Source organism: Podarcis erhardii (genome assembly GCF_964252035.2).
Source record: "Podarcis erhardii genome assembly, chromosome: 1".
In the NCBI taxonomy this organism is placed as follows: domain Eukaryota; kingdom Metazoa; phylum Chordata; class Lepidosauria; order Squamata; family Lacertidae; genus Podarcis; species Podarcis erhardii.
The window spans coordinates 35325361-35339333 of NC_138497.1; the positions used below are offsets into that span (position 1 = coordinate 35325361).

General features: G+C 40.3%; 1 protein-coding gene and 1 long non-coding RNA gene across 12 annotated transcripts in view; one reads left to right on the forward strand and one right to left on the reverse strand.

Moving 5' to 3' along the window:
* Positions 1 to 13973, reverse strand: part of NPAS3 (neuronal PAS domain protein 3) — a 628833-nt gene that overhangs the window by 195327 nt on the left and 419533 nt on the right. The window lies entirely within an intron of this gene.
* LOC309345531 lies at positions 1095 to 6737 on the forward strand. The gene is made up of 2 exons (XR_014158293.1): positions 1095 to 1484; positions 6085 to 6737. It is a non-coding gene; the product is annotated as an uncharacterized lncRNA (long non-coding RNA).

Below are 13973 nucleotides of genomic sequence, written 5' to 3' on the forward strand. Positions count from 1 at the left end.
ATTTATGAATGTAGGATTATATGCTACATATATTCACAGGAAATACTTGTTGAAATTTACGTTTTACACAAACAACACATGAATTTGCAGCAATATTTGTTTCCATTTTTTCATGTTCTCTTATTGCGTGTTTGTAGTATAATGTTTATAATAAAATATTTTTAAAGAAAGCACAAACATATATTGCTCAAAAATCTGCATTTATTTTTAATTACTTTTTAAAACTACTTGAGTACCTCTCTGTGCATCCTAGATAATAACAGGCTATCACCTCTTACTAAAGTGCTGTTATGACATTTTAGAAGTCTCTTCAGCTCAACCCTTTAAATTCTCTGCATGCTACCAAAGGTTGCAGGCCTGTGTTTTTATTAAACAGCTAAAGAATCTCAGTAATTACGTGATTTACTTTTCTGCTGAAGTGAAAAGGTTTTCAAATATTAAAATGGCACTGTCCTTTCCTTAGTCTCCTGTAACCTACTAATGTCAATTTTAATTAGCGGGTTGTAAAAAGTATGTTTTTATTTCACATAATTTCTTCTGAATTCCATCCATTCTTTTAAATGAACTTGCATATCACCTTCTGGGAAGCTGAAGACTTTCCAGTCTGAAAGGGTTCTTCATGCAGTAATACTAAGCATGTGCACTGTGTCATAACATCTTCAGACAGGCACATTCCAGATGGGTTGTCATATTAGTCCGTTGCATTAAAATATGGACTCTGCTGGCACCTGAAGACTCACATTTATTGTGACACAAATTTTTAATGTGAAGACTCACAATCTCGAGTCCAATTTGTCAGGGTCTCCTAGGTTTGTAGGAATATATACACAGGGGTACAGTTGAAATATGTGTGTCTGTATGTGGAGGTGCAACTTCAGTTTTTATAAGATACGGCCAAGAAAATCCAAGAGATAGCAGTAAGTATGTTAAAAAATGATTGTAATAAAATTAATTTATAATAGTCTCTTTTAATAGTCACCACCCTTTATTCCGTAAGCTTTCCCCATTTGTAGCCAATTGGAAAGATTGCTCTCCCATTCCACATGCTTGGCATACCAATACTTATGGGGGAAGCAGTTCAGTTTATTGCAGAAACCAATGTTTTTCAGTGTCACTCCAAATATGACAGCATAGTTGTTCGGACAGCAACAGCACTTTCTTATATCTGGCACACACCAGTTCATAGCATTGTTCCTTTTTTCTTTCCATGAGATTATTTTTGCATGGTGAGATACCGGTACATTTCGGTGAGGGGAGTATCTTGTGAACAGCTCTCACAAGTTTTCTGTTCCCTACCAGGCAGTCTCATCTGGTGAACTTCGCAAGTGGGAAAACCAACTCTCGAGGAATCCAATACCGTTACATGGCCAGCCATGATTTCTTCATAAGTAAAAGTGATTTTATCATTGAGGCTGAGTCATAAGCCATATGATAGAAAACGTTGCTGAAATGAAGAGTGCCTTCAAACTACCTGGGAAGACCATGTAAGTCATTTTGAGCTCAATGGAAGAAAGCTAAGATATAAATATAATAAATGATAAAATAAATAATGCGGCAAACAACCTCACAATTAGAAAGCTGGAGGAAGATAATGTGAATTTCCTATAAAGGACAACACTATAATTCTAACGCAGGGGTTCCCAAACAGTGGTCCATAGACCAACAGGTCCACTATAAAGGACACTTACAATCTGAATTCTATACAGTTCAAATTGTGATACAGTAAAATAAAATGGAAGAAATAAAAGAAGCAATAAAAATATGATTAAAAACCATATAGTACCCAGCACAGGGCATTATAATTGCTACAGAAAGCAGCCAAAAATAAAATAAAATCATTAAGTGCTCTGCTAAGACCCTCAACAATTTTCAAGTGGTGGTGGTGGGGGATGGGAGCCACTGTTCCAACCTCATGCTAAGACTGCTCAACAGAAGCATATCTATTATCTTTATTTGGGATCCATTAACACCAAGTTCAATAAATTCCCTCTTTGGGGCTACGAAGCTTTGTCCCCTGCCCTGTCCAAATAAGAAATAAGTAGAATGTAATTAAAGAGTATTATGTCAGCCACTACATTAACTTTCCTACTGAATGACGTCTGTTTTTCAGACTCCAGCAGAAGGAGTTGAGAGGAAAACTTTGTAGAGAGAGTCATATGGAGGGGGGGGATTCATTATTCTGGGTGTTCTGTTCTCCATCAGCCCCAGGCTTCTAACTAAAAGCTTCAACAAATTCCCTTTGATCTCCATAGTTAGTCCCAATCCTTAGGATTGCTGCCTTCCTAGTGCTGATAGTGGGGCTGAAAGGAGACAATGGAAGTTAAGCTCCTGAACTAGTGGGACCACTGGGTTTTGCCCCTGACTGTCAAGGACATGGCTAAATTGAACGCCTGGGAAGAGTCTGACTCTGGAGATGAAGGATTGCCAGTACAAAGAGAGCCAGAGTCTGACTCTGGAAGTGAGAGATTGCAGCCACAAACAGGGCAGGAGTGGGTTAGTCCAGCCCCGCTTTATCAAGAGTTCCCAGACTCGAAGAGATCATAGGCAGAGGGAGGGGAGGAGATAGAAGACATTGGGGGGGTTGCTATGCAACCAGGAGGGAAACAGCATTCAGAGGAAGTGTTCTTTGAAAGCGGGGGAGGGGAGTTCACCCACCTTCTCCCAGAACCAGAAGAGCTGAAAGGGTTAAGATGCTACAGAACTGCAAGAGAGGAAGGACTGGAATTTGGCGCCCTATGTATTGCAATAGGGGCAGAGACTCAGAGTGACCAACTTGTAGGAAAGGGCGGCAGAGCCGCACTCTGGATGTAATTTGTAAATAAATGAACCACAAAACTGCCAGAGAGTCGTTACTTCTTATTGGGGCTTGCTTGCCTGCCTGAGATTATTACACTGACTGCATGTTATATATCAAAGAGCAAAAAGCCGGGTGTGAGCATGCTCAGTTATGGGATAGGTAGCTTGAGAAGTCTTCTATATTTCTACTGCCTTGCATGCAGTATGGCATTCTGGTTTGTTTCTACAGAATGCTTCTCTCTCTCTCTCTCTCTATATATATATATATATATATATATATATATATATATATAAAAAATATTTATATTGTTTATGTTTAAGTTTATGTTTATAGGACTGTATATTTTACATCTCCCACTGAAGACCAGTTATTCTGCTCTGTGTTAGACAGAGCCTTCATTGTATTGCATTAATTTGTTTGATCTGTAACTTGGACAGGACAGAGGAGAAGCATGTTCCAGTCTAAGTGATTTGGAATTCATTGCAGAATGATTAATGGTATATTATTTTGTATTAAAACAAAACAAATTCCTTCCAGTAGCACCTTAAAGACCAACTAAGTCAGTTCTTGGTATGAGCTTTCATGTGCATGCACACTTCTTCAGATACACACTTTTGTATTAAGTCACTTTTTTTTGAATTTGATCCCCTTCTTCTTCCTGATCCCCAAAATATGGAGGTTGGTTAAAGAAAGTCACTCTGCTCATATTCTGATGAGGTCATATTTCTATAATTGAGTCCTGACATTCAAAATGGGTTCAAAGGTTAAGGTCCTGAAAAGCTCAGACTCAAATGAATCACATTTCTTGGGTTAGTTTAAAAAAGTTATTTTCAAGGCTGAACTCCTGACAGAATTTACCCATTAGGTTAAGAGGGGATGCGATACAGTTTCTGGAGTCACAGTATTGTGGTGAGGATTACTGCATATACTTAAAGTCTCTCCTTTTCAATAGTACTGAACAAAGCCCCAGTGTGGAAGAATGCAGTAATTTTCAAACAAGGAGACTGAATCTGAGGCTGCTAGCATAAAAAGCAACAAATAAGGCTTATACCCTCTTATATTTGGTTTATTAGAGCAGTGGTTCCCAAAGGGTGTGGCACGCCACACTGGTGTGGCATGAGAAGATGGGCAAGAAGATGGGAAAATTCAAGGACAATCAAAGAAACATTTAAACATTCCATTGTGGTATGGTATTTTGTAGTATCAAACTAACTTTTCATAAAATAGTTGGGTTCTATGTTATAAATCAGGCACTGCCAGGAGTTGTTTCTTTATGTTTTCCTCTGTATTTCTTATCAATAAAAAAAAAAACGGTGTGGCACGATTTTTTATTCTGAAAGTGTGGCTCAGAGAAAAAAAGTTTGAGAACCGCTATATTAGAGCAATGCTCTTGGCTGCCGGATGAGCTTATTCACCACTCAAAAACACTCTGCTGGATGGCTAGTGGCAGAGAGGTAAGCCACACTTTCAGCCACATAGGAAGCAAAATTATTTGTTTATTTATTTGTTTATATCCCACCTGTCATCCCAAAGGACAGTAATGTGTTGTCTCCTGTGTTCAGTCAGGTTCAGAGTTCTGGGCTGCAACCTTTACACAGAAGTAAATCTCACTGCTTCTAATGCAGCTTACTTCCATTTAAATGTCTTGAGACCTATGCATGACTGACACGTAGAACACATTTCCTTAAAATAAACACAGGGACATACAGACACACATATTTTCCTGAAGAAAATAAGCTGTTAGTAAGATTTCCGTTTCTTCTCTTCCTATTATGGGAAAGTGTAAGAAGCAGGAGGGATGGAAATGTCCTTGCAACACCTTCCTTCTAACATTTCATAGCTGGAATTATTACAGAACAGGAAAATAGTTTCCAGCCATCAAATGGTAACACTGTAAGGCTGTGTTTTATTACTCTAAGAATTTGCACAATTCATTATAACTAGTGACTCCCCTCTGCATAAAGGTTTTCAGTGTTTCAGCCTCAATGGCTGGTAAAATATGTTCCAAAGAACAAATAAGGAAGACATGAGTCTCATGTAAAACAATATTCTGGATTCCCTTAGCTCCCTCAGTCATACCTATTTCTGTCTATTCTGCAGAACATTTAAAGCAATATTCCAGGCACTATATAAACACACAGAGGGAAAATAAGCAAGGCAATGCGATCAGTCACAAGAAGCTAATTTTGAGTTTACCAATATAAAATAAAATAAAAGTAAAGTAAAACAAGCAACGTGCGTTGTGTTTGCACTGGCTACAAAGTGACAGCCAGTGGATTATTCCACAGATTCCGAATGCTGGGAATTCAGATGGCATTTACTAGCATAACCTTTCAACTCTGAGCACATCAATAGAAGTAGGCAGTGGTTTGAAATATGATTCCTTGCAGATAGCATATCCTCATTCATCTGACTGTGGTGCTCTGTGCTCCACTGCACAAACAGCGGCTCACCCACTTCTGAGAGGACACTAATAAAAAAGGCATCAATTTTCAGCTCTAGTACTACTGTGATCTCTTTATATGTTCGACATCCAACATTAAATTAAAATGCTGTTATAAATCCTACTTTCTGAATCCGGAATGAGTGTTGGGTTTTTGTCGCTTGAGACCGCAGCAAATCTTGTCAAAAGCAGGGAAGCACGTCTTGTTCACTCAGAATTAATGTTGTGGATGAAAGAAGGAGGGAAAAGTGGGTGACTATGGTGAATTGTAGGTGTCTAAGACAGTGGGTAATGAGCTTTGGGAGGTATCAAAAAGGAGAATAGCATTTGCAGCAACCCCGCAAATGTGACAAGCAGCAAAACAGTACACAGTGATTAACTCTTAAAAGGTAATCTCCACCAAAACCGGACGCTGCGTTTGAGTGATTTATATAGCTGCGCCAAGGTGCGATGGAGAACGGATGACCGGTAACTTTGCTTTAGAAGCAAAATGTTTCGGATCACATTACGGACAAAGTGAAGGTTGTTTACAGGTTGCCTATGCCAAATTATGCAGATGTTGATGCTTATGCCTTGTGTCACTTGTACCACAGTTGCCTTAAAACTGTGGGAGAAAAGGCACCTTTTAATTGGGGGAAGGTGAGAGGGGGTTGCTGATTAAGCGAGCAAGCCGAGTGCTGCCGCAACAACAGAATCCTACCTGAGGTACTGTAAGGAATTCTGGGCACAAGAATGAACGAAGGCAGATGGCATATTTCTATTATTCAGAAGACTGTAATATGCTTTGGAGCTTTTCAGCTGTGTCTGATAACCTCTAATGGCAGGTATCTTTTTCTCCTTTAAGATCTGTGCTGAACTATACCGAAGAGACAATAATGGTTTCAGCAAAGATACTGTGTCTGCAGATATATTCTCTTGTTCCATTCATTCATAATTATGAAGAAAAGAAACAAGCCTGCCTTTCTGGGGGAGGGGGAGATAGCGGAGGAGGGTGCCTTGAAGAGTGGTTCGATATCTGGATCGAACAGAGGAACTTTTCCCCCCTTAGGATCCTGCCTGGAGAAACCTTGACATGCACAAAGTCAGAACCTAGACAAAGTTGCCCTGGTGAGAACGATAAGGTCACCCGTGGGATTGCTGAGATTATCTCTGTCAAGCACTTGGACAGCATGCAGTCAAATGATGCATCATGCAGTCATTTTCAGGGGGGGGAAATCAATTTCTTCACCAGGTCGCTATTTGCTTTTCAAAGTGCCCTTGTAGGCCTTCCACCACCAAGCATTTATCAATTTAAATGTTGTAAATTGATAATGTGCCACTGTAACTTGTACTGTTTCTGAATTATTTTGATACTTCTCTTTTCTCTGTGGTCCCCCAATCCTTCAGTGCATTTATATTTTAAAAGGGTTTCCCCCTTTCTCTTTTCAGCTAAACAAACAACAAAAACAACACCCCCCCAGCCTAATAAATACTTTAATTTTGTGTTTGTTTGTTGCTGTTATTTTTTTTTTAAAAAAATCTTCCTTGGAGCTATATGACTACAGAGAATCATATTTTATGTTTAATTATATAATGTTTATTTAATGTTTATTCTTAAATGAGGTCAAATGTCTATGAAAAGCTATCAATACTGGTGGATTAATTTAATGAATACTCATTACTCTGGCGTGTGGCGTTCAAATTTACTGTGTTGCAAAAAAAGAAAAAGAAAAAGGCTGTAGTAGGGTTTATTTGTTTTAGTGCTCTCATTACGAGGCTTTAAAAATATACTACATAGCTATCTCCATCAAAAAACTGTATTTTAAAATAGGAAATTGGGTTGGAGCACACAAAAAGAATGCAAATGCCAACATTTCCACGAAAATATATTTTAACCAAATGTAGCATAAAGTAATGCAATAAGCAGATACTAGCCTCAACTTCATTTGCATAAAAAAAAACAGGTGGGACATAGTTGTCAAAGCTTCAGAAAAGCAAAGGAATTACATAGCAGTTGCAAAGCATCCTTAACCTCCAATGATTTATTGGCCCTTGGCCAAGTTATCAGGGGAATCTAATTCTTCTTTATTATTCAAATAAAGCACATTTGGCACCCTGGTTCCCTTTCAGAATAGCTTCACAAATAGACTGAGCACTGTCATTTATTTGACCTTGTTCTTGTGTGCTGTTGCTCTAATTTTATTTGCCATTCCTTAGGACAAATACTTAGAAATCCAACGTTCAGAGCTTGGTTACATTATGGTACCAGCAAAGTACATAAATATACCAGTTCGCTTTCACCTATTTTGCTTTTAAAAGGACACAGCCTAAACAACAACTTATCCTTTATTCCCCTTCACCTCTATTAGCTCTTATTATGTCTGCAGCTGTACTGTTCTCTTTTTAGCAAGAATTTTTTTAAAGGACAATTTGCAACCCTTTATGTGTCCTGGGTAACTGGATACAAGGGCAGCATTGCATTTTAAGGTGAGAATTTCGGCTTGCAAAATAGAGAGGAATGTTCAGATGATCAATTAAGAACTCATTTAAGAACATAGCATCGTAAGAGCAACCCTGTTGAATCAATCCTAAGGCCCATTTTGTCCAGCACCTTGTTCTCACAATAGCCAACAAGATGTTCATGGGAAGCTTCAAAGCAGGGCCTGACCTTTAAAGCCCTAAATGGCCTTGACCCTGTATACCTGAAGTGTGGCGCCTGCCCTGTGGAACACCCTCCCACCAAATGTCAAGGAAATAAACAACTATCTGACTTATAGAAGACATCTGAAGGCAACCTTGTTTAGGGAAGTTTTTAATGTTTGATATTTTATCGCTTTTTTATTATGTTGGGAGTCACCCAGAGTGGCTGGGGAAACCCAGCCAGATGGGTGGGGTATTATTATTATTATTATTATTATTATTATTATTATTATTATTATTATATTACTGCTACTACTACAGGACACTCCCCATTTCTGATTCTCAGCAACTGGTATTCAGAGGCATACTGCTAGGTAAAGCATGGATATTGGGGCCAATAGTCATCAATGACATTATCCTCTGTGAATTTGTCTAATTTGAAAAGCCAAAGACTTTCATTCATTTATTTAATAACATTTATATACTGCTTGATTGTAAAACCACCACAATAACAACTTAATAGTGGTTTACAAATAGAATAAAACCATGGAATTGTCAGTAAAAAAAATCTATTTCGTACAGAGTTGGGACCCTGAGGATCATCAAAAATAATAAAAATCAATAAGATAAAAGCCAGATTTAAAAACTTGTCAATATTCTATGTGTATGGATAAGCTTGCTGAAACAAAAATGTTTTTAGCAGGCACCAAAAAGAATACTGTGAAAGTGCCTCCCGCCCAATAGCAATAGGCAGGAAGTTCCTAATTACGAGCTGCCATGCTAAAAGATCTATTTATTCTCATACTTTCTCAAACTGACAAGCTACACACAGGCGATCTCACAGGTAAACAGGTCCCAAGCTGTTACATACTTGGCAACTGGTGAAGTTCTCTAAGCAGAGATGTTATTGTTATGATATTCTGTTCCACCTTAACAGATATTTGGAGATGTTGTATGTCACATGTCTGTTTACATTCCAGCACAGCTTGCTGGGAACTTCCATTGTGTGTATAGCTTTTGCTTATGCTGTTTGCTTGGACACGAAGGGGAGAAGAGATGTTTTTCCCTTTGTTCTGATGCTGAATAAAATGCCTTTAAATACGCTTTACACAGCCTCTATCTGCCCTTCTGATGCGAAGAGCTATTTTCTCTGCTGGCTTGCATGCTCAGCTTCTGAAGGTTTCTGAAGCTTGAGTTGCAGTTACATGCTGATCTTAGGACTGGTGATTGCTTGGCTGCCGGACGGTAGGCTGGAGCCAGCTGGGGGCCTGCCAATTGCCCCCATTTCCTTGGACGCATCCCAAAAGTTATATGCTGACAGCAACCTGCTGCAGTGTTAATCCTGTCAGCAACCATGCTGCAGTGTTCTGTAGGGGGTTTGGACTAAATGACCCTCGGGGTCCCCTCCAGCCCAACAGTACTATGATTCTGTGATTCTGAACTAGCTGCACCTTCCGGGTCAAAGTGCAAGGGAAGCTCCACACAGACTGTAGTACAATCTTGAAGTAACCAGGATATATAACCAGTTATTCTGACACATTCCCCTTTTCTAAAAGCTATCCAAACATTGAAATTCTGCTGACACATTTTGTTAATTATAATCAAATGTTTTTCTCAGAGTCTCTATAGTGCCGGAAGGGCCTTATAAGCCATCTAGTGCCTGCTCCTGCTTGAGGCATGAAGTCCAGAGCTAGAGCAGGAGGCTGATTTCATGCCAATGGGCCTCTGTACACAGGGCTGGGAATAAGTCACCTTTCTACATATTTAGGGAGTGTGACGGACAAGTTGAAGTGAGTCAAAAGTGAGACAGCAACCACAAGCAAAGCCATATGTTCACCACTCTATAACCCAGGATGTGAATATGTTAACCAATATAGGCAACAAAAGTTACGCAAGATATCCATTGCCCTGTGGTTTTCCTTTGGCCTATGTTAGGGTTGCCATATTTCAGGAAGTAAAAATCTGGACACAAAAAGTTGTTTAGCTTTCTTAGGGCCACTGTAGAGCCCAAACCGCCCACGCCTGAGCCCTGGTAGCCTGTGCCAGAGCTGCCCACACATCTTTAAAAAAAACCCCCAGATCCAGGACATTTTCTTTAAAATGTAAAATTCCCCCCAGATGGGCATGTAGGACCCCCACATGTCCGGGAATTCCCGAACATATGGCAACCCTAGTAGACCTGAATCAATGCCTGGAGGCTATATAGGATTGGATGAGGGCAAGCGTGGTGGCGGCGTGGCAGGAGCGGAAGGCCCCACAGCTAAAGTGGTACCTCAGGTTAAGAACAGTTTCAGGTTAAGAACGGACCTCCGGAATGAATTAAGTTCTTAACCCGAGGTACCACTGAAATAGTCTTGAAGGTTTTGGTTGTGGATAGCAGGTGTAGCTAAAACATCTTTAAAATCTTTGTTTATAATCTGGAACTCTGAGACAGTAGCAAGCTCTAAAATCTTGATGGTGATCCAGAAGGTCCCTTGGAGGGCCAGAAGGTACTTCCGCGTACCATATCCGATTTCATTCTGGGAGGGTGACTGGAAGCAAGAATCTTAAGGTGATCAGATTTCTAGGTGTGCTTCCCTGGATGCATCCCCATGTCAATAAGCTCTTACCTGTTAATCTGCTCAGTGGCAACTACATTTCTTGACATTTATGCAACATTGCTATGTTGAAATATGGATGTTTTGGGGGGAAACATAGCTGGAGCACTTTAAACCCTTTGTTCTGAAATTCACCTACTTCAGCACAGCCACATTAATTTAAAAGAAAATGGTGTTAGCATTTTGGTCCAAGTTAACAGATCAAATCACTTTAGAAGTGGGATGATGTTCTGTAGAATAAATGGCATTGCAGTTGAATGTCCTCGGTAATTATTCTTTTGAATATATATCGTGTTTAATTTCATAGGACTTTGTTTTTGGGTACTATCCATACACCAAGTATATAAGACAGAAGTGCATATGAGAGAGAGAGAGAGAGAGAGAGAGAGAGAGAGAGAGAGAGAGAGAGATGCTCTTGATCAGCACTCCAGGCAGTTGAGCTTTCCCATGGAGGCTTGCCAAAACAAAAGGCTGCCAGCATTTCAAAAACACAACACAACAGGGAGATCAAGATTGTTTGGGATGTGATCAGGAGGGAGAGATGCAAAGTTAGATACAGAACAGAAGAAGACAGAAGGAAGGTCTCTAGCCTTGCGCTAGCAGCAGGCTAGCTGACCGACATATAGTATATAGGAGACCTTTCAGCTGGTGTGGCGGGGGGAAACATAAGGCTTATGTCCATGACTGCAACTTTTTAAAGATTCTCTAGGAAAATGTGGGGGAAAGACTGTAGCTTAAATGGAGCACAGCCTTTTTGTGCTAAAGGTCCAAGATCCAAACCCCAGTATTCCCAGATAAGAGTTGAGAAAGACTGGCTGAAACCATGGAAAACCAGCTCAACCAACTGGCTGACTCAGAAAAAGACAGCTTCCTATGCTCCTGTCTTTGAATTGAGTGCAGCAGTTTTACTGCAGGGTGTTTCTCAAATATATACCCCACAGCAGTTCATGCTTCCTGTGTATCTACAACTTGTTCCAAAGACGTTGCAGAAGTTTCACCAAAGACTTTGATTCCTTTGCCATGTTTCCTCTGGCAGCATGCTTTACTTGGCTCCTGATCCTCACAATGGTAACGGTTTTATTTATTTACTTCAGTTATTTGTTACTTTCCAGGGCCAAGCCCTCACAAAGTGACATACATAGACAGGGACAAGAAATTTGGTGCCTGAGGACAAGACAGTGGTGATAGTTTAATTTTACTTGTGGTGAAACAGCATCTTTCACCTGTGTGCAGCTAGCTAGCTTAGAGACTGCAGGGCAAGTTATGTAGCACACAAAGCTCTGTTCTCTACCACTTCACCATCACTGCCTGCCCTACAACATCTGCCACCTAAGTCAACTCTCTCACTCTACCTAATGGTAGGGCCGGCTCTGTACAGAAAGAAGTAAACCAGGGGTAGGCAACCTAAGGCCCATGGGCCACAAGCGGCCAACGGGGGTCGTTTAACTGACCCCCGAGCTGCCCCTGAACTGAGCCGTCCACTCGGTGAGTCCCCTCACACTGCGCTAAACCGGCAAAGCACGATGCAGGGACTCGCCTCCGCAGCGCTGGAAATCGCATCTGTGCATGCGCAGATGCAGGAAATCGCAGGTGCTGATGCGCTTGCGTAATCAGGCCCACAGAGGGATCTCTGCTGGAGGGAACCGGCCCAGGCGAGGTAAACCTTGCCGACCCCTGAAGTAAACACATAAAGAGTATGAAACATTGAGTAGATATAGACAAACAGATGCATGAAAGATACCAAATTAGAGCACCAAAATTCTCCCAAGGACAGTAATGAGCAAAAAAGATAATTTTTGAATTAGGTCTTCTTGAACTGAAGGAGTCAAACAAGAGTTAGCCAAAGGAGAACACTAATTGGAAATTAGTTCATTTCAATCAGTCTCTCTCTTTTTGGGTGGGGTGGAGCTATTTTCTGAGCTGACTTAGGTGGCAGATGTTGTAGGGCAGGCAGTGATGGTGTTAGAGAATATGTTTGAGCAGACATTGTCCCAAAAATGTACTGGTACCTATTTGCAATACGTTTATATTATGATGTGAGGAAAACCGATCAACATTCACCAATTTCAACACAATCAATTCTGTGATCAACATTCCTACACTTACTCATACATCCCCAAAATGAATATTTTGGTAAGATTTCTTTCAAATTGCTCATGCACATCACATCCGTTTTTTAAAGCCTGTGCTTCCAGTCGCATGACAGAAATGTTAACCCTTTCCTCTGCCGCAGCAAGTAAATGGCTCCAGGTCTGAAAGCAGACATACTATCTAATCACTAGCTGAGCAACAAAACCAAATCTACGGAGATTATAATCAAATATACACTAGGCACTAAAAAAATAAAAATAAATCTTATGCATCATTCTCAAATCCAACATTACTGAATGTGTAAACTCTCAAAGTGTCACAAGGTTTATTCAACACAAACACAACCTCTGCCAGCTCATGGCACGAACCCAACAATGTTTATCTGATAGCAATGGGGAGAACATAAAGAATTGGAGGCAAGACATTTCATGTGTATATATCCTATTAATGCTTGATCTTGGCACCTTTATCACAAACTAGAATTCAATAACACAACAACCTACTACAATGACTTCCATGCTTTGAACAATTTCGAGATCACCAAAGTGAAACATTAGCATTTCCTTTCTAGAGGGAGAATTGTTTGCATAGCTATTTCTGCTGCTGCTCTTTGTGGTAAATAAAGCTTCTGAATGCTTAATTTAGTGTGGATGATTGCAGTTTCTATTTTGCTACCCTTAGTGATGAATCTGTAACATATCATAGCTTTCCTAAGACTGCTGAAAAGACTACTTGGATTGGTAATCTTTGGCCTCAGAGGAAAAGGGAGCATCTCCCTTTGGTTTACAGAACTAGAAAGTATCTATAACATTTATTTATCTGAAATATTTTCACCCACTTTTCTCTTCCAAACTCTTTTTTTTAAACAGAAGCATCTTGACAGATTTTTATCTGCAGGATAATATTCTAATATAAAATACTGCACATGAACCAACACAATGCTGAGGGAACACAATCTCCTTCAACATAACCTCAGATGAAATGTACAAGGGGGTTGTGGCAACAAGAACAGCTGACTCCTGAGGATGCCATTTCTGGTATTGACTGCCCCTTTCCAAACGCCTGGCGCAATTGCTAGTATATTACAGCACAATAAATGTGCATCTGTTGCTCATTTATAGAGCTATGTTAAAAGGTAAAGGTAAAGGTATCCCTGACCGTTAGGTCCAGTCCCGGACGACTCTGGGGTTGCGGTGCTCATCTCGCTTTATTGGCTGAGGGAGCCGGCATACAGCTTCTGGGTCATGTGGCCAGTATGACTAAGCCGCTTCTGGTGAACCAGAGCAGCGCATGGAAATGATGTTTACCTTCCTGCCGGAGCGGTACCTATTTATCTACTTGCACTTTGACGTGCTTTCGAACTGCTAGGTTGGCAGGACTCATATTCGTGGGCTCTGAAGTAAGTCTCTCAGATATTTGTATTGCT